General features: G+C 46.5%; 1 protein-coding gene across 5 annotated transcripts in view; it reads left to right on the top strand.

Annotated features, from left to right (window-relative positions):
- Positions 1–19,411, top strand: part of SRCIN1 (SRC kinase signaling inhibitor 1) — a 262,667-nt gene that overhangs the window by 133,860 nt on the left and 109,396 nt on the right. For 2 of the 5 annotated variants that reach the window (XM_060281447.1, XM_060281446.1), the window contains exon 1: positions 17,529–18,883. The exons of the other annotated variants lie outside the window; for them this stretch is intronic. The gene's annotated coding sequence lies outside the window, so the exon portion shown is untranslated. Of the gene's footprint in view, positions 1–17,528; positions 18,884–19,411 lie in introns of those variants that run through there. 5 annotated transcript variants of the gene reach the window in all.

Genomic DNA, 19,411 nt, shown 5'->3' with positions numbered 1-19,411 from the left:
GGATGTTGTGGTATGTAAGAGTCATTTTTAATGTAGCTGATATTCCAGAAAAACTGTCTGGCAAATGCATGTTATCTCGGCTGGCCTGAATTGACGTGAAGCAGTCACTGTGTGTAGCAGACATGGGCTTGCTTTGCATGTAACATGAAGCCAAACTATGGCTTAGCCTTAGCGCAAAGGAGCTAATGGGCAGGTTCCCAGAGTAGAGATCGTAACCATTCTCCTCCAGACAAACCATGAGCACCAAACCAAGAACAAAACATAAACCCAGAATCAGGCCATGAAATCCAAGGCCATGAAATCCAAACTATGGCTTAGCCCTGGGCAGCAGGACCAGGGGAGGAGCACAACAGCTGTGATCTTCACTCCGGGAACATGGCTTTTGCTTGTTTGCCTTTATCTGTGGTTTGGCAGAGCGTTAAGTGCAAAACTGAGCCACAGAGCCTCCTGTCCCTCTCTCTGGGTAGTTTAAGACAAATGGGAGGAAGGGGTGCCTTTTTGACTTCTTATTTTGGGTGCAGAAATGCTTTCAGCATGGGTGGGGGACCTGTGGTCCTCAAGATATTGTTGGACGCCATCTGTAACCAGCATGACCAATATTAAGGTATGGCAGGAGGTCCCCACATCTGGCCTCCAGCAATGCTACTGTAGCAATGTGTACCCAGTCTGCCAAACACCATCTTCACCATGGCGTATGGGGCTGTTTGCAGAGGGTAGCTTTACAGAGACCATGGTGCACTAGGCCTGTTCATTTTTGTTCGTACAACACAACCTCTGGGTAAACCAAAATTTGCAGAGCTTTTCAGCTCTTGGAGCTGTACCCTTGGAAAACCTCCAGAAGCACGACTGCTGCTGCTGCAATACGGTAGATATGAGTACATTTTTAGTATGAGTGACGCAGTAATATATTGCCTAGTCCCCCTGAAGAGTTAGATGCTCCACACTCCTCATGACTAAAGGGGTTTCTTCTTTTGTTTACCTCCTTGGCTAATCTCTACCTTGTTCTCCATCTTGAGTGTCCTGACCAAGGATTCTATCCAATGCTAGTTCTACTGAGTTTAATTCACAGTGGTACCTCTACTTACGAATTTAATGCGTTCCGAACGCACATTTGTAAGTCGAAAAAAATTGCAAGTCGAATCCCATAGGAATGCATTGGGAGAAAAAATTCGTAAGTAGAAGCAACCCTATCTAAAAAATTCATAAGTAGAAAAAATCCTATCTAAACCGCATCCAAGATGGCGGACGGAGCTCCATTCGTAAGTAGAAACATTCGTAAGTAGAGTTATTCGTAAGCAGAGTTATTAGAAACATTCGTAAGTAGAGGTACCACTTTAGGTTCATTAATTTTCACGGGTCTGCTCTTGAGTAGAACTTAGTTGAATGCAACTCCATGCAGCATAGCTGCCAGGTTTTTCCTTTTCTCGCGAGGAAGCCTATTCAGCATAAGGGAAAATCCCTGTAAAAAAGGGATAACTTGGCAGCTATGCCATGCAGTGACACCTTGCTGCAACAGGTGGGAAGGTCCTTGTAGGGCAGAGGTGACCACTGAGGAAAAAGGCCATGAAATCCAAGCGGAGCAGCTGCCACTTCTCTTCCTCTGCCTCAAAAACATGTCCCAAGATTACCCTGATTTAGCCATCTGGGACACAATCCAAGTTAGAGTAGGAGGCGCTTGATCATGGGTGAGGAGAGGGATGTAGTCTTTCCTGCCTTCAGAAACAACAGGTACAGCTATTTTTAAGAATCAGAACATTAAAGTGTAACGCAAATCTTTGTGACAAGATTGTTTCAGCTGGCCAAGCTGTCAGTTCCTTTAAAGTAAATTTCCAAATGGCAAACCTCTACAAAAGGTTCCCCTTTTCCCCTTTTCCAAAACATATATATATATTTAAAGGTGCACACTTAGAGCATACCTGACCATGAAACGTGGGCATGTGACAAAGAGATGAGTGTCTCAGGGAACTATGGTTGGCTGAGGTTCCCTACCTAGTTAGGCACAGTGGTAAACTGGTTTTGTTGTTATCTTTTGATATCTGTTGTTATCACAAAATAAAAAAATTCCTTCAGTAGCACCTTAAAGACCAACTAAGTTTATATTTTGGTATGAGCTTTCGTGTGCATGCACACTTCTTCAGATACACACTTAGAGACAAAGGTCTACCCATCCATTCATAGATATTTATCCCCTCTTCCATTGAGTTAATATCAGGGTTGCTTCCAATATACTGTACTTATTTTTTAAAACGTGCATAGAACATATCGGTGCAATTAAAAGCCACCCTTCTTTTAAATCCAATACAGTTGATAATTAATTTTCTAATTTGTCATGTGGAAGACATGTCTAAATAAAGTATTTTGACTGCTTTTCTCCAGAAGGCAAACGGTGTTGAGACTTGGAAGTAGGTTCCACAACAGCACAGCCACAGCCGAAAAGATCCCGCAGATGTTGTTTGGCAGGACTACAAATAGGAAGGTGCCAAGGATTGTACAAGGAGAAGGCTATTCCCTCAAACAGCAAGTTGTAGGAAGAGCCCTGCAGGATCGGACCACAGGTCTGAAGGGTGGGGAATCATAGAATTGTGGGGTTGGAAGGGACCCCAAGGGTCATCTAGTCCAACCCCCAGCAATGCGAGAATCACGACTAAAGCATCCCTGGCAGATGGCCATCCAACCTCTGCTTAAAAACCTCTATCTTCCAAGGGAGTCTGTTCCACTGTCAAACAACCCTTACTGTCGAAATGTTCTTCCTAATATTTAGTCAGAATCTCCTTACTTGAATCCATTGGTTTGGTTCCTAGTCCCTGGAGCCTGGAGAAAGCAAGCTCGCTCCATCTTCCATGTGACAGCCCTTTAGATATTTGAAGACAGCTATTATATCACCTTTCAGTCTCCTCTGAAAGTGGTGGACTTTCCTTCCTTGGAGGTTGGATGGCCATCTGTCATGGATGCTTTAGCTGAGATTCCTGCTGCATTGCAGCAGCTTGAACTGGGTGGCCCTTGAGGTCTCTTCCAACTCTATGATTCTATTATTATTCTTTCTCTTAGCTGCTGATTGGCCTGTTCTTTACATAAAGAAACTAAGCTAACTGAAGTGTGATAACATACTGCTTCGGGGGGGGGGGGATGCTGCTCACCTACTGATTATTAGACGTGGGTGCGAAACAAGATTGATATTTCGGGTGGGGAGTGTTGGGAGTGGTTCTGGCAAAGAAGGACAATAGCCCGAGCAAAGACATGCCCTTGAAACATCCTCCTATCTCTCAGGTTGAAGTCTCAGCCCAAAGTTCCAAGTTTTCGTTCAGTCTTTCCCAACCTGGTATTATCCTAGACAGGTTGCCGGACTCCAGTTCCCATTAACCCCAACCAGCATGGCCAAGGATGATGGAAGTTGAAGTCCAGCAACATCTGTAGCTTGGGGGATGCTGGTTTAGTGGACTTGAGTGAGCCAATTGGCTGAATAAAACTTCTAGTCCTAATTACTTGTCCCTTGCCAATTATTCAGCCAGGGCCTCAAGGACTGCCTCTCCCCATATGAACTGACCCGGACCCCGTGGTCATCATCTGAGGCTCTTCTTTGTGTGCCTTCTCCACAAGAGGTCCAGAGGTGGCAACATGAGAACAGGCCTTTTCTGCAGTGGCCCCCATGCTCTTCCCAGGGAGACTTGCCTGGTGCCTTCATTACATACTTTTAGGTGCTAGGGCTAGGTGAAAATGTTTCTCTTCAACCAGGCGTTCAGCTGATTAACATCCTATGGCTTTTTAAATGTGTTTGTGGGAGGAGGGGTTATTGGTTTGCTTTTGCTTTTCATAGAATCCTAGGCTTGTAGAGTTGGAAGGATCCCTGAAGATCATCTCATCCAACCCCCTGCAATAAAGGAATATGCAGCTATCCCATATACAGGGATCTAACCTTAATTTTGGATTTTTCTTCTGTTGTGAACCACCCTGGGATCTTCGGATAAAGACCAGTAAACAATTTTAATTAAGAATATTACTGATTGCCCTAAAATGGGCCAGCACAACTTTTGACCCATCAAAGTTGACTGCAGCCCAACAGTCTTCGTATGGTTACCCCATCAAGGACTCTATGAAGACTTGCTGTTTTTGCTAGGTGCTGGGGAAAGCAAAAATAGCCAAGATTCTCAAGCCCTTAGTGCTGGCATAGGCAAACTCGGCCCTCCAGATGTTTTGGGACTACAACTCCCATCATCCCTCACCACTGATCCTGTTAGCTAGGGATGATGGGAGTTGTAGTCCCAAAACATCTGGAGGGCCAAGTTTGCCTGTGCCTGCCTTAAAGGTAAAGGGACCCCTGACCATTAGGTCCAGTCGTGACCGACTCTGGGGTTGCGGCACTCATCTCGCGTTATTGGCCAAGGGAGCCGGCGTACAGCTTCCAGGTCATGTGGCCAGCATGACAAAGCCGCTTCTGGCGAACCAGAGCAGCACATGGAAACGCTGTTTACCTTCCCGCTGTAGCGGTACCTATTTATCTACTTGCACTTTGACGTGCTTTCGGACTGCTAGGTTGGCAGGAGCTGGGACCGAGCAACGGGCGCTCACCCCATCGCTGGGATTCGAACCACCGACCTTCTGATCGGCAAGCCCTAGGCTCTGTGGTTTAACCCACAGCGCCACCCGCATCCCGTGCCTGCCTTAGTGGACCATAATAAACAGTGGGCATGTGGACCACATTTGCCTTGGTGCATCACAGTCATGGCTTTAAAACAGGAATAGCCAATATGGGGCCATTCGGTTTTTGTTGGGCTCCAACTCCCATAGTCCTCAACCATTGCCATGCTGGCTGGGGCTGATGGGAGTTGTAGTACAATAAACATTAGAAGGGCACCACATTGGCTACTCCTCCCCTAAAATGTTAGCCATCGTAAACATATAGAGAGGAAGCTGAATGAACAACAACCTTTAAATGACATTGGAGAATGAGTCAGAAAGGCAGTCGAAACCTTTTCCCAATGTTTGAGGCTTGTGTAAGATTTTTAAATATATTTAATGCTTCATTATTTGGAGGAGAAGGCTGCTGGGAAATTTGGCTTCTTGTTTCAGAGGTGGTCTCTGGGGTGTGTGTGTGTGCAAAAAAGGCCCCCTGAATAGAAACGCTTTGCAAATGTCACAGCTTTGCTCAATGCCGCTGCCGCTGCCGTTATTATAATATGCGGCGCAATCAGAAAGCGAGTGCGGAGTTAATTTTAATGGTGCGTCTATGTAACTGATGGGGAGGGTGAAAGCAAGGAGAAGGCATATGTATAATAGCATAGACATCCATCAGGCAGATCAACAACAATGAGAAAAGGAAAGGAAAGGCTCAGCTAATTTAAGATCCAGATGGGAGGGAGATAATTCGAAATGGGAATGTTTGGCAGTTAAAGAAACAAAACACCTCCTGTCTCTGCCTGTGGGGAGAGATAGGATGGTACCAGAATCCTGTGTCCTGACAGGTTGTATGGGGAGGCCTTGGAATGCATGAAGAAGGGTTGGTGAATGGCAAACGCGTATTGTCTTGTTTAGCACTCATGGCGCAGTGAGTTTTTTGGTACTCCAGTTGAATGGAAATGGGAAGCTGACATTGACGAAGGAATCCAATTGGTTTTTGCTCACCCTTTGGAGGTCTGATTGTTCATCTATCATTGCTCTCCCAGTGCTCAGTGAAAGGCCCAAGTGGTAGCTGAAGATCACCACCACGTATAAAAGGATATCTTTTACTGATCAAATTTAGATCGAACGTGTAGGCAGCAGCCTTTTGTGTTTCATCAAATTCTTCATCAGGCGGAAGAATCAGGAGTTCTGCATGGAGTGGAAACCTCCCTGACTACCACTCCCATCATCCCTGGCCATTGGACGTGCTGGCTGGGGTTGGTGGGAGTTGAGAGTCCAACGTCATCTGTAGGGCCACAGCTTTCCCTATCCCTGGCATAGAGCAAGCCGGTGTTCCTAAGTTTCCCTCTGCCACCATCCCAGCTAGAACAAGCGTGAATTTCTGTATATCTGTTCTCTAAGTTGCTGCCTTCCACCCAGCAGTGCTGCTCAGTACAATAAGTCAGAATCTACCAATGATAAACACAAAGGAAAGCTCCCAGCTGCTTCCTCCCAGCATTCCTCTGCATCAAACCAGTCTGTGACACCCATCCTGTGGTTCCCAACCACTGGTGCTCCGAGGCGTATTGCCTCCAAGGTAGAACATTGCTATCAGGACTAGTAGCCACTGGCTACTAGTCTCCAGCAATTTGTCTAACCGTCTTTTGGAGTCGATGAAGACAAAGGGAATCCAACCTCAGGCAAAGCAAACAAGGCAATTTGCCTGTAAACACCCAAAGAAGATAAAAAAGCGACCAACACTATGAACTTTTCTTAGTTTCCTCAAAAAGCAGAGCAGTCCTCTGACAGTGCAAAAGGACTAGCCATCCTTCAAATGTCCTTGGTGCAATCCAACCTGCTCCTCAATGAGTTTGAAGCGGCAGCTGAAAAGGGGAGAAAAATACAGTAATTTTTTCCCTAATGGTTGGCCTCCCATTCCCCTCCGCTGTCCTAGTTGCCTTCCGAGCAGCTAAATTGCTTTGAAAATGTTCTCGGGTCAGCTGAGACCTGGGTGGCATGTGCCAGTCTGGGATGTACTGTTAAACACACACACACAAAAAACCACATATATGCAATTATAAACACTGGGAAATGGGAGATTGCAAAGCCTTGCCTGACCTTAACCTTTAAAAAGAAGATGTGACAGCACGAAGACCCAAATTGCTCCCTGTCCCAACACCCCTGGAGGTTGTGAGTGGCAGAAGGGGGTAAAGAGTGTTGAATGGGGGAATTATTGTTTATTTCGGCACTGCAGTAAAAAAAACCAAAACCCCCCAAAAAAATTTAATAAAAAGAACCTTCTGTAAAGACCACATGAAAATGCATAAAAAGGTTGGAGGGATTTGCAGCTTCTGGGGTGTGTGTGGGATACTCGAAAAGGCCAATGAGCTTTTGCCAACTGCATCTTTTACAGCTGCCAATAATAAATATGATTTAAGAAGAATAAAAACATAAATGGGAGAACCGACTCTAATCAAACTTTAAGCAATACCTCCCAATTTCCTCTTAAGTGGGAGCCCAGGGATCTCTCAGCCAGCCCTTCTTGCTCCCTAAGATTCCCCCCCCTCAGCAAAAAGAACATGCACAAATACTATTTTCATATTATATCATATCATATTACCGGTATATCCCAATTATCCACAGCAGTTGTGATCACTATACATTCACAGAGGTGTGTTGTTGTTTTTAATGTGCAATGCAGTTTTTAATCTATCACCTCATTCACCAAGGACAATCCCTGTAGAAACTAACCTCTGTATGATCTTTTCTTCTGTGTCAGCTCCCCATGCATGCAAAAGTGGTGCTGCACAGTACTGAAGAACCTCTTCAGTACTGAAGAACTGTGTGTGCATATGGTGCCTCTTGCTGAATTGGAGGCCCCTTGCCAGTGCTCAAGCTCACCCCAAACTGCAGGAAGTTGTGTGTGCTGGTATTAACCTTTAAAACCTTAAATGGTTTGAGACCTGTATAAAATGCACAAATTTTGGACTGCAGTTCCCATAATCACAATCATTGGCCATGCTGACTGGGGCTGATAGGAGGTGCAATGCAAATCTTCTGGTGGGCACCAGGTTGGGGAAGGCTGAGTTAGTGAGTACCAAAGTCAGAGACTTGTCTGTGGTGGCCCTGTTTCTTTGGAATGTCTTCTGCAAGGAAATACTTTTGACTCCTGTTTTGTTGGTCTTTAGGAGATCTGCAAATACTTCCCCCCCACTCTCTGCATTTGGATAATTTTATGGTGCAGTCTGTGAGCAGATGTTTTCCTCTCCGGCCACTGTCTTTAAGGTCAGAATCATAGAATCATAGAGCTGGAAGGGACCACATGGATTATCTGGTCCAACCCCTTGCAATGAAGGAATCTTTTGCCCAACATGGGCCTCGAACTCTGGCCCTGAGCTTAAGAGTGCTTGCTTAATTTTAATATTCAATTAGTACTCAATTTAATAATTTGTTGCAGAATCCCCATCCCCAACAACTGGAGAAATAGCTCATGGAAAGAGTCTCAGTCTCCTGGCACTGAGATGTTTTAAATTGCCAGACCATTGACCCCCACGTAGCTTGGCAATGCCTACAGTGTGTAGAAAGTACTGAACTACATGCACCAAAATGCTGAGCTAGATAGATCAATGCTCAGACTCTACACTGAATGGCAGTGGCTCTCCAGGGTTTCAGAAGGGGATTTTTGCCAGCCTCATCTGGAGATTCCAGGGGTTGAATCTTCTGCAGGCAAAACAGATGTTCTCTGTCACTGGGGTCTGGCCCTTCTCCAAACAGCATAGGCATTTTGACCACATGCAGACCAAAGATGCAGCTGCTTTGTTAGTAGAACAGTTTGAAGTTGGCTTGTGGTGCCACATTTCAGTATTGTGTCTGGAGATCTTGTTTGTGAGGTTGATCTCCTAAAGCCTGGACCCTGTGGATGTTGGTTAGTTATTAGTGAATCTTGCCTTAGGATGGTTCAGGTTGTGTGTGTGTGTGTTATCCCTGGATTCTAAAAATGTTCATAGGGTAAACGACTGAATGCAGTGGCTCATTACACTTCTCATGGTAAACTGTGGTTTGCACTAGCTGCAGATTAGAACGCAAACTATGGTTTCAACTTTTAAACCTGCAGCAAGCAAACCATGGCTTAATGCTGCTTACCTGATTTCATTTTCCTCCTCTCAGCTTCATGCTTACTCCTGAAGGTTTACAATTAAGAATGGGGAACCTTGAAGCATGGACCAGCTTAGCCCAGGAATATGCTTCCAGTACCAGAAGCCAATCTTATTGGACAAAAGTCCTCTCCTAGTTTTCCTTCCAAGCTTTATTCATTTCAGCAGCCTAATTTAAGAAGTCTCTTTAATAAATTCTGTTGTTAAACAACTGATCATCAGTAAACTGGGGTGATTTATTGTAAATCACCCAGGATGTTACCACTAGATCTTGCCTCCCACTGGCCTACCTAACCTTTTAGTATTCATCCTCAGTGGTAAGGAAGCCCTCATGCACATTGCTCATTTATTCTGATCCATCCCTTGCTACTCTGTCTTCCATTGCTCACTCCCCAAATTTAGCTTCTTGGGGCAAGGCTGTGTCCTTTCGTTTGTTTTGTTTGTTATCTTGCTCATTAAAACACCTTGAAAACTGAGAGTTGTTGGCATCTGTCTGTCTCGAGAGACAATGGTGTGCACCTCCGGGGGTGTGGTCAAACTGCTGTGTTAGCAACACTTAAGTGACCTCCCTGGTGCGCAAGCCTGGTCAGTGTGTATGGAGGTTTTAAGTTGCCCAGATGACAACTCCCCACCCCCTCGGCCTTACCGATGTGGTCCAAAAGAAAGCAGAGCAATAAGGTTGGTACCAGCTGGGCTCCAGTAGTTGCTAGAAGGAGGCATAAAGGGCACCGCCCAAGCACCTTAGGGACCCCACTTCAGATTTGTGTAGGGTTTACTCCTTAGCCTTTTCTTCTCCTGAAGATATCTCACAAGGCAGCAGAGGTTCAGGATCAGAGTTTTCCTTCTCCTAGATGGGCTCCCTTCCCAGGTTGATGAGCGCCATCTGCCCTGTTAGTGCTATATTAAATAATAAGTAACAACAAAACCTTCCAAATCACTGGATAATAATAAACCTTACAATCCATTCTTGGATTCCCCTCCCCCACTTTATTTTTTAGTAGTTATGTGGCCACAAGTGAGCGTCGCCAGCAGAAAAGCCTTGTCTTATTTTTGCCTCCCTAAAGCAGTGTTTTTCAACCACTGTTCCGCGGCACACTAGTGTGCCGCGAGATGTTGCCTGGTGTGCCGTGGGAGAATTACTTTATATATAGTCAATATAGGCACAGAGTTAATTTTTTAAACATTTTCTAATGGTGGTGTGCCTCCTGATTTTTTTCATGAAACAAGTGTGCCTTTGCCCAAAAAAGGTTGAAAAACACTGCCCTAAAGCAAGCCTGGGAAAGCTTTTTGTCCTCTGCAGGTTGCCAAGAGCCAGTGTGGTGTAATGATTAGAGCATCCGGCTAGGCCCTGGGAGACCAGGGTTCGAATTCCGGCTCAGCCACAAAGCTCACTGGGTGACATTGCGTCAGCCACCCACTTTCAGTCTAAGGATTGTTTTGGGGATTAAATGAGGAGGGGAAGAGCCATGTAAGCCACCTAGAGTTCCATGGAGAAAAAGGTGGGATGTAAATGCAGAAAACTTCCATCACCCCTGGCCATTGGCTGTGCTTGCTGGGGATGATGGGAGTTGTGGCTCAGCATCATATAGAGGGCCAGTATCCCCCCACTCACCTGTCCTAAAGCCTGCTTTATCCAAAGGCAGGAGTGAAATCCCTCGCCATCCCTTGCCTTAGGGCTGGACGCTCTCCTTGTGCAGACAGGTGTTTGAGCTTTGAAGTCTTGCGCGCAAAGGGACCACAGCGACGGAGCATATGTCAGGGATCCATGTGGTCCTTGAGATGCTGCTGGACTTCAACCCCCATCATCCCAGATCACTGACCACAGTGGCAGGGGTGGATGGGATCCGGAGTCCGACAGCACCTGCAAAGCCAGAGGTTCCTCACCCCTGCATTCAGTCTAGTTTAAAAAGATCCCGAGCTGCTGCCAATCAAAGAGTAGATGGCTTGGCAAATGGGCTCTAGCTTGCTATAAACTTGCTTCAGATGCTCATATGACCCCTGTATAGTCCAGATCAGGACGTGGGGAGGGGTGTGGGGTGGGGAGGGGGGGGGAGCCAGAGCTTAGAATCTGGTGGTGCCAACCCCCACAGCCTGAGACCAGACCGAGCCGTTGTCGTCCTCCTCCTCTTTCCCCCTATCGCTCCAGCCGGGCATCACCCACAGCCTCCAAAAGACAGGTGGAGTCCTGGTTGCCACGGCGACAGTGTCCTTTTAAGGGAAGCTAGAGGAAGCTCCCGTTGCATTGCTAAGGTCAGGCTTGGGGGGCTAGGATGGCAGGCGTGTGATGGAGCCTGGGAGGGGGGAGAGAGAGCTGCACCTGCATTACTCTCCCCTCCGAGGACGGGTGATTCCCCCCTCCCCCCCCACGAAAAAGAAACCTGGCATCTCCCCCTCTCCATCACCACCTCTGCATAACCCAGGAAAACGAGAGAGAGAACCGTCTCCACCAGCAGCGGTAAAGGGAGTGCGGGGAAAGACGGCAAAAAGCGAGCCGCTGACGGATGAATTTATAGACACTGCAGCCTCCTACTGTATGCAGCGGGCTGCTGCTAGGTATGGCAGGAGCAGGAGGCTGTTTAAGGTCGCCCAGCGGGATCTAACCTGTGGCAGGTAAGGAGACGGGCGGAAGCAAAGTCGAAGCAGGGAGGAGGAGGACGACGGGTGAAGGAACAAGGAAGGCGATGATGGGAAGAAATGGCAGTGGTGGTGCTTGGGGAGGGATGGAACGGTGGAAGGAATCGGCAGCTCAGCTCTTGCATCTTTCCACCGGTGCTCAAATTATGGAGGGAAGAGAAAGTGCACAGAGCTGCTGCTGCCCCCTTCCCCAACCCCTCTGACTTCCGTGGATGCTTTTGAGGGGTGTGTGTGTGTCGGAACCTTTTAAACATAAAACCGAGGAAAAAGAGATTTGTTCTTTCCACGCCTTCTCCTCCCCAATTTTCCCTGTAATTCGATCACTGCACCAAACTGTGCAACAGAAGAACTGGTCAGTGACACCCCGCCATCCCAAATCTGAAAGGGAGGGAGGGAGGGAAAAGCAGAGTCTAAATTAGAAGGACGTCACTGTGTGTCCTGTGGGGCTGCAGATGGCTTGGGGGGGGCAATGAGGGGCAATAAGGAACACTAATGTAAGGGACAGATGGTTACCCTATAGGGTGTGTGTGTGTGTGTGCGCACACACACACACACACACACACACACACACACCTTGTTCTCCCAGTGGCTGCTTGGATGTGACCATTACATATTGAGCATTGTTGGGCTTATTTTGTTTGTATGGGGGGTTTTTCGGGGGGGGGGAGGCTTGTGTGTTTCTATGTTGTTCCTAAGCCACATCAGTTGCAAGACTCCGAGGGTCAGCTTGAATTTTGGTGGGGAGTTAGTGTGAGTGAGGTGGGTGTGTTTCGTATGCGTGGCCCTCCCTCCCCCCAACCTGGGGAAAACGGACAGAGGCTTGCAGCACTTTGAAGCCTGTCTTAAGAATTATTACGGCATAAGCTTTGGAGAAAAGGGCAGCGTTGTTTGGGACTGATTGCTTGGTTACATTTGTACCCAGTGCTTTTTTCCTGGGGGGGACTCAGGGGTAGGCATACGCCTAAATATTTTGTGAATCTAGGTTTGGCATCGTTGAGGGGCAGTATTTCAATATGAGTAGGTAAAATGAGAGTACCCCTAAACATTTTTAAAGGGAAAAAAATCACTGTTTGTACCCCTTCCCCATCCTCAGAGGTGATGCACATGGGTGTTACATCATTTCACCCTCACAACAACCCTGTGAGGTAGGTCAGGACAGGCTGGGACTCAGTAACTGGCCCAAGGTCACCCAGTGGTTTTCAAAGCTGAGGGAGGATTGGAACCCACTTCTCCTTAGTTTCAGGCTGGCATTCTGACCACTATACTAGGGGTAATGACAAAAGGACATCATGTTAATTAAGATGGGAGTCTTGTGTTGCCCCCTTCTCCCAGCATATTGGAAAAGCTAGAGTAGCAGGAAATGAGTTCTTAGAGGTATCAGACCTACCTTTGTGGATCTACGCAACAGGAAACTCTTCCCCCAGATGTGTGGTTTCTCTACATTTTCAGTGGAAGAAGTGTACTTGCACATGCTCAGAAGCACTCCTCATTTTGTTTCACACAGCGCAAGATGGAGCCAAGATGGAGCTGTGTTCACTCGCCTGTTTGCTGTGCACTCACTGCATTTGCCGTGCTGGGTTTTTAATTTGCGTTCGCAAGACATTATCCAAAATGCATATGTACCCTGCACTTTGACTGATGTGTCATTTCTCAAACTACCGCTTCACATGGACCGGAGTCCTTAAGCTATTCCTAATTTGTCTCTAGCCAAGGTGTGAACACCTCTTCATAGGGTAAAGACACCCCTGCCTTGTCCACTCCTCCTCTGGTGTGGCACAAGCAGAAACGAATCTGACTCTAATGAAGCTGTGCTGATGTGAATCGCTAATGGAGAAAGAGCTGTGAAATGCACAGGGATGGGGAGCAACTTCACTGTGCTCTAAGGTGGTAAGGGGAACAACTCCTTGCCAAGCCCTTTCTTAGGTTAAGACTTTCCTGCTTATTCCTTTCTCTGGGCTGCTTCACAGGATCCCATGGGTCAGACCAGAGAGCTGTGATATATGCCTGCCTTGGTGATCTTCTGCAACCCATTCCTAAATATATTTGAGAGAAAGGAAATATTTTTGCATGACTCCCTAAAACCTCAGAAAATCTATTTTTGCTTCTCCCATATCCTTGCCTACCACCACCACCACATGCATCAGCGATAAAAGCTTTACCTCACACACCCTCCATTAATACAATATTTGCAATTTCCAATTTTGCATTTGGGCGTTAGGCTGTGATCTACCTAGAATGTTACTGCAAGGTGATAACGTTTTTAATGCTCTTTCCACCGCATTTTTCATTTGTGCAACAGTTGGGCAGCACAAACAGTTGGGCAGCATGGTGGCTGCGGTCATCCAGCGAATCAGGGTCAGCAGGCTGCCTTAGGCCTAGTTCTCACAGAGATTGAAAAATATCACTTCAGACTGTATCTTGGGGCTCACATGCAACAGACTGTCCACTGCAGAATGTACATGGGAAATTCTTCTTTTGAATGCCATTTTTATCTGTTCATTATTCCAATTTTTAGTGCTCCCTGCAAGTAGAAAAGTAGCACTGTAAGGAGTGAACTAGGAATGAACATCCCCCCTGACGTTGCTAGCATGAAGGTTTGGGGTTTTGTTCGGTTTTGTTCTGTCTTACTTAAAGTGGCATTCAAAAATGGCATCTCTGGACTCCTTTGAGAGGAAGGATAGCACCAAAATGTAATAAATATTCTTCTTCTTCCTCTACCGCCATCTTGAAGTGGTACAGTCCAATGTACCATCTGTTACTTCACTCTGGTGCATGTGTAGACGGATCTGATTTAATGTTCCTGCAGATTTGTGCAGATGGAAAACTAGTCAGTCAGGGATGGGAGCAGGTTAGGACACATCTCCCTGACATGCCAGCTTTCTACAGGAAGAGCATTTGTGTGTGTGGATGTGTGGACGGGCATTCAATTATATATGTCTCCCCCTGCTGGCTGAAACAAGCCACTCCACTGGCTCCTCGTGTCCTTTAGTGTTTCTATTCTGCCTGGTCTTATAATTAAGAAGTAGTGCCTGGGGATTTTCTACCTCCTCCCCCTCCTCCCCAATCCTAAAGGTCCTTTAGATTGTGATCTTGAGGGCTTATTATTGATAAGAATGGGATGAAAGTGTTTAAGTTGGATAAGTAATATTGGAGCTTCGATTCCTCAGTGAGAAGTTGACCTTCATTTGATTTTTATTATGACATCAATTACTCTCAGTATGTGTCGTTTTTAGGCTATAACTCACCCTGAGTCCTAGAGCATACTTATGCAAGTATGGTGCGTAAGAGGTGGTGAGAGCCAGTGTGGTGTAGTGGTTAGTGTGCTGGGTTAGGACCTGGCAGGCCAGGGTTCAAATCCCCACTCAGTCATGAAGCTCCTTGGTATGACCTAGAGCCGTTTGCTCACTCTCAGCCTAACCTACTTCTCAGGGTTGTTGTGAGGATAAAATGGGGAAGGGGAGAATCATGTATGCCGCCTTGAGGAAAGGTGCGACATAAATAAAAATAAAAATAAATAAATTGCATACTGCAAAAAACAAACAAATAAACAACATCCCCCCATTTAGAGCATCAAATTAGCGTGATCCCATTCTCTGCCCCAGGGGGATTGCAGTACATTCTAGGTGGAGAGAAGGCTGGAGTCCTGCAAAATAGGAACTAGGTTTTAATATGCTATATGTACCAGCTCAGCTAATAGATCATGAGACTCTTAATCACAGGGTTCGAGCCCCATGTTGGGTGAAAGATTCCTGCATTGCTGGGGGTTGGACTAGAACTAGATGACCATCGTGGTCCCTTCCAACTCTACGATTCTGTGATTCTATGAAATGAGTAGTGGGGAAGAGGCAGGTGGTAGCGGATGAGCAAACCAGACGAGGCTGGGAATATTTGCTGAAAGAAATGAGGAAGCAAGCTTTGGAAGGGGCTCCTTCAAAAGAGGGAGGGAGGGAGGGAGGGAGGGAAGCAGCTCAGAGGCTCTTTAGTGGCCCCGTGTGCACTTGATCACGGCTGCTGTGTACAAAAAGGCAGCACAAGGATGTTTTCGCCTTCAACAAATGCTCCAGCGCTCCTGCTTCCCCGCTCCCTTAAAACAATTGATGTAGATCTGTGTGTGGCTGGAGGGAAGGGGGTGGGGAGAAAAGGGGGACATCTGTGTTGATGGCTGCAGGTTGGCAGGTGCCTTGTCCCCTTGTGGCACCCCGTAAACACAAGCTGGCTATGCGATGGAACGGTACCTGCTTCATAGCATCTGATTCCATCAAAGCTTCATCTCCCCAGAACTGTACAGGCAGATATTTGGGAGATGAAATTGATTGCTGGGTTTGGGCTTTCTAGATAATGTGCTTGTGGCTGGAGCCTTCTGTTTTCTTTGTTTCCTCTCCTCCTCCTCCTACTACTAGTAGTTGTAGTAGCAAGAGCAGTAATATGCATTTATGTAGTGCTTTAGTTTACAAAGTGACGAAATATGTTACCTCAGCGAATCCTTAAAAGATCCCTGTAAGGTAGATTTCAGTATTATTCTTATGAACAAATTGAACAGTATTGTTCTCATCAACAATTTTGGGCGGCATTAAAGTTAAAAGCACCCACCTTTGAGTGATCTCCCCCCCCCCTCCCCGTGATCATTTTGCAGCATCATGACATCATCCTGTTCCTCTGGTGACTCTTGGTTGGCTGGGGCTGCCCATGTGACTGACTCAGGAAGAATTGCTTCCACTCTGAATAGGCTTCACTTGCCCTCAGTGATGTCTGCATATAGTTAAGCCCGATTGGCTAAATAGCTCCATGATGTCATCCTATTAACCAAAAAAGAACAAACACAGTCTTGGCTTTTAAATCTGAAGAGGACAGGCAAAGTGAGCATAAAATGACATATAGAGCTTTCAGCTGGTCCCAGTCCTGGGCATGAGATTGGGATGTTAACTATTGTGCTTCCCTTTTTCACGTATCAGTTTTGACGCTTCAAACCTGTGTGGCAGCTACACTTTGAAATGCCTTATACAGTTTTAGTTGTGTATAAGCTGCTGCATCTCAAAAGGCTACTGCAGAGTTGAGAAGGGCATACAGAAAAGTGCAGCTAAAGTGTCACCTGGAGCATTTTTCCTATGAGGAAAAACTACCGCGTTTAATCTAAGGGGAGAATGACTGGGGTTTCTCCCTCTCTCACAATATCTAGAACCAGTGGTCCTAGGAGCCAAGGTCTCTTTGCCCCCCCCTAAAATATTTGAGGGGGCCCCCAACATTGCTGGGCATTTCCATTCAAATGGTGTGTGTGTGCCATGTCATGTGATTGATTATGTGGGGTGGGGCTTACATTGTATTCAAGCTGACACCCCTGGGTCAGAAGTAGATTTAGGGGAATGCAACCAGTTCACCCGCTCTGGGCACCAAGCCGAGAGGGTGCCGCAGGGGGCACCGCAACAACAATGTACAACGGAAGGCGAGAGGTGAGGGGGCATCAAATTTTGGCATCGCACAGGGCATCGCTGAAATTTGATAGCCCAAAGTCCACCACTGCAGGGCTCACCAAATGAAGTTGAATGATAGGATATTCAAGGCAGGCACAGCAACTGGCATGCCGAGAACATCTCCAACTTGGCTAGTAGCCCTCGATAGAGCCTCACCCTCCACAAATTTGTCTAATCCTCTTTCAAAGGCGTCCAAGCTGTTTCGTCGCCACTACATCTTGTGGAAGCAGGTTCCATAGTTTAACAATGTGCAGGAGGGTCACCGGTTCGTCACCCTTGCCTCGAGAGGAGGATCTAAGCAAATGAGCTGCAGTAGGGAGCTGCTGGAGGGGCCAATGAGAGCGAAGGAAGCTCTTCTGGAATTCTAAGTTGACTTCATTGGGGTGACAAGGGAGAGGCCAGAGGGCAGCCTTTATGGTCAGAGCCCCGCTGCTCATTCACAGAAGGCTCTGTTTGTGCTGTGCTGACCAGACAATGGTAGTACTTCCATGGAATATTTTTTTTTCATGCCGTGATATTAGAGTTGCATATGAGGCATTACAGCAGCTGACCTGCTTTGTTTAAACCCGGGTCTGTCTCAGTCACATATAAAAGCAAGGGTGGGAGTATGATTTTTAAAGCAAAAGGGACATGATGCGCCAAATTCTGACCTGAGCACCAATGGATTAAGAACTTTTACCTGAGTTTACTTATTTCCTCCTCCCTACCACTTCATTTTCCTTTTGAGTTGTGTCACGTTTTGTAAGCTTGAAGGCAGGGATTGCCTGGGTGGCAGTGATTTGTAAGCCACACTGGGAGTTTTTTAGTTTTTCCTCAAGTGCAAGATATTTTTTTAAACAACAACAAACAACAACAACAACGCCTAACTAATTAAAATAACAATAGACAGGATAATGTTCTGTTTTGAGTCTAATTCATGATAGTTGGGTTTAAACTGATTGTAAGAGTGAGGAATTAGCTAGGATGTGCTGATAGTGTCCAATTTTTACATGCAATTGATGTTGAGAGCTGACGTGTCTCATAGTGACTAAGAGTCTGGTTTTGGGGGTGAATGGATGTGGAAACAATTCTTAATGGGGGCTAAACACAATCCCTGTTTCCTTCCTTGTCTATGGTTCAGATCTCACCTCTCAGCTGTGACCTCACGAAGTAGCCATGGGCATCTGTTCTCAGTCTCCCAATTTTGATACAGGGTTACGCTGCAGCTGGTGATAATTATCTGACCCATATCATAGGGTTGTTATGAGGATTATTGAAATAATGGATGGGAAGTACTTAGTAATAAACAAATAAACCCTATTATTATTATTAGTTCAAGTAGGGAGCACTGCATTTTAATGGGTAACTGATCAGTATTTAATTCACTGAAATGTGCGCCCTTAAAAGGCACAGCTAGGAATGGCTGGCCTCCTTGAAATTTTGCATTCAGCCTCTTTCTGTTGGGTCTTTGTTGCCATGGCTGTGCTTGAAATTTGATCAGCTTTGCCACTTCCTGGTCACAGTTCCCATGACTCTCTCTCTTGCTTAATGGAAACCAGGGAGAACGGAGCAGGGAACTGCTAGGGTGGGAAGCCACAGAGGGAGAAACCCGACTGCTCTGCCTTATCAGGGAGCTGCACCTGCTGTCACATCAGGTTCCCACTGAACCGGGGTGCCATTTGCTGAGATGCAGATTCCCCTCCAGAATTTGAGAGCGGATTGTGGACACCTGAGAAACTTACAGCGCAGCAATGATGAGCAAAGCAAGGATTCAAAACTATCTGCACGCATGCTGTCAGATTCTGTGGCAGGGTGGGGAAACGCCTTTTTGAAATGTCGAGGGTCCTCAAACTCTCCTTTCTAGAGCAGACTGGTGTAGGGCAGGGGGGGGGGTTAATTTCCAAGCTGATCCTCTCCAGGCTTTGCATATCTGGTTTTCTAAACGGAGAACTGTCAGAGCAAAGTGTATGGACATGTGCAGGAAATCTGCCGGAGCCTTAACATGGCCTTTGCAAGTAGTTTTCTGGACAGCGTTCCTGTGCTTACAAAAAGGTAAGCCAAAATTTTGGCCAATAGCTGTTTTAGCAGGTGATTTAGAGCCCCGCAGAGGGAATGGCTTCTCCTTTATTCTGAGGTCCGGTGGGGGGGGGCTATTTACTTCTCAGCCCTTTGAGGCCAAAACAACACAGGGATGCCCAGCACCATCTTGCTCACTAATGGGTTTCTGTGGAGTGTCTGGCTGGTCACCATTGGAGACAACAAGATGCTGTTACCCTAGATGTGCCTTTCCTCTTTCCCAGCATGACAGCTTCTATTTTACATGCACTAATTTAAGCAAACTTATTAGCAGAGTATGGGTCCTTAAGATAGCCATAATCGAACCATCCATGCATAAGAGGGAAGTTTCAGCAGACTTGGTAGAGCCCCCAAATCTGCAACTGTGCAAAAGAACATTTAGATCATCAGCAACAGAAACCCTCCAATGAGGGAAGGGATGGGGTGGGGACATAACTTGTCCAATGAGGACATGAACATTCTCAGTGGCCATGAATTCTGACTGACTAGGGCTGGAATAGAAAG

The sequence above is a fragment of the Zootoca vivipara genome, chromosome 13, assembly GCF_963506605.1.
Source record: "Zootoca vivipara chromosome 13, rZooViv1.1, whole genome shotgun sequence".
Classification (NCBI taxonomy): domain Eukaryota; kingdom Metazoa; phylum Chordata; class Lepidosauria; order Squamata; family Lacertidae; genus Zootoca; species Zootoca vivipara.
This window is presented reverse-complemented; position numbering and strand designations above follow the sequence as displayed.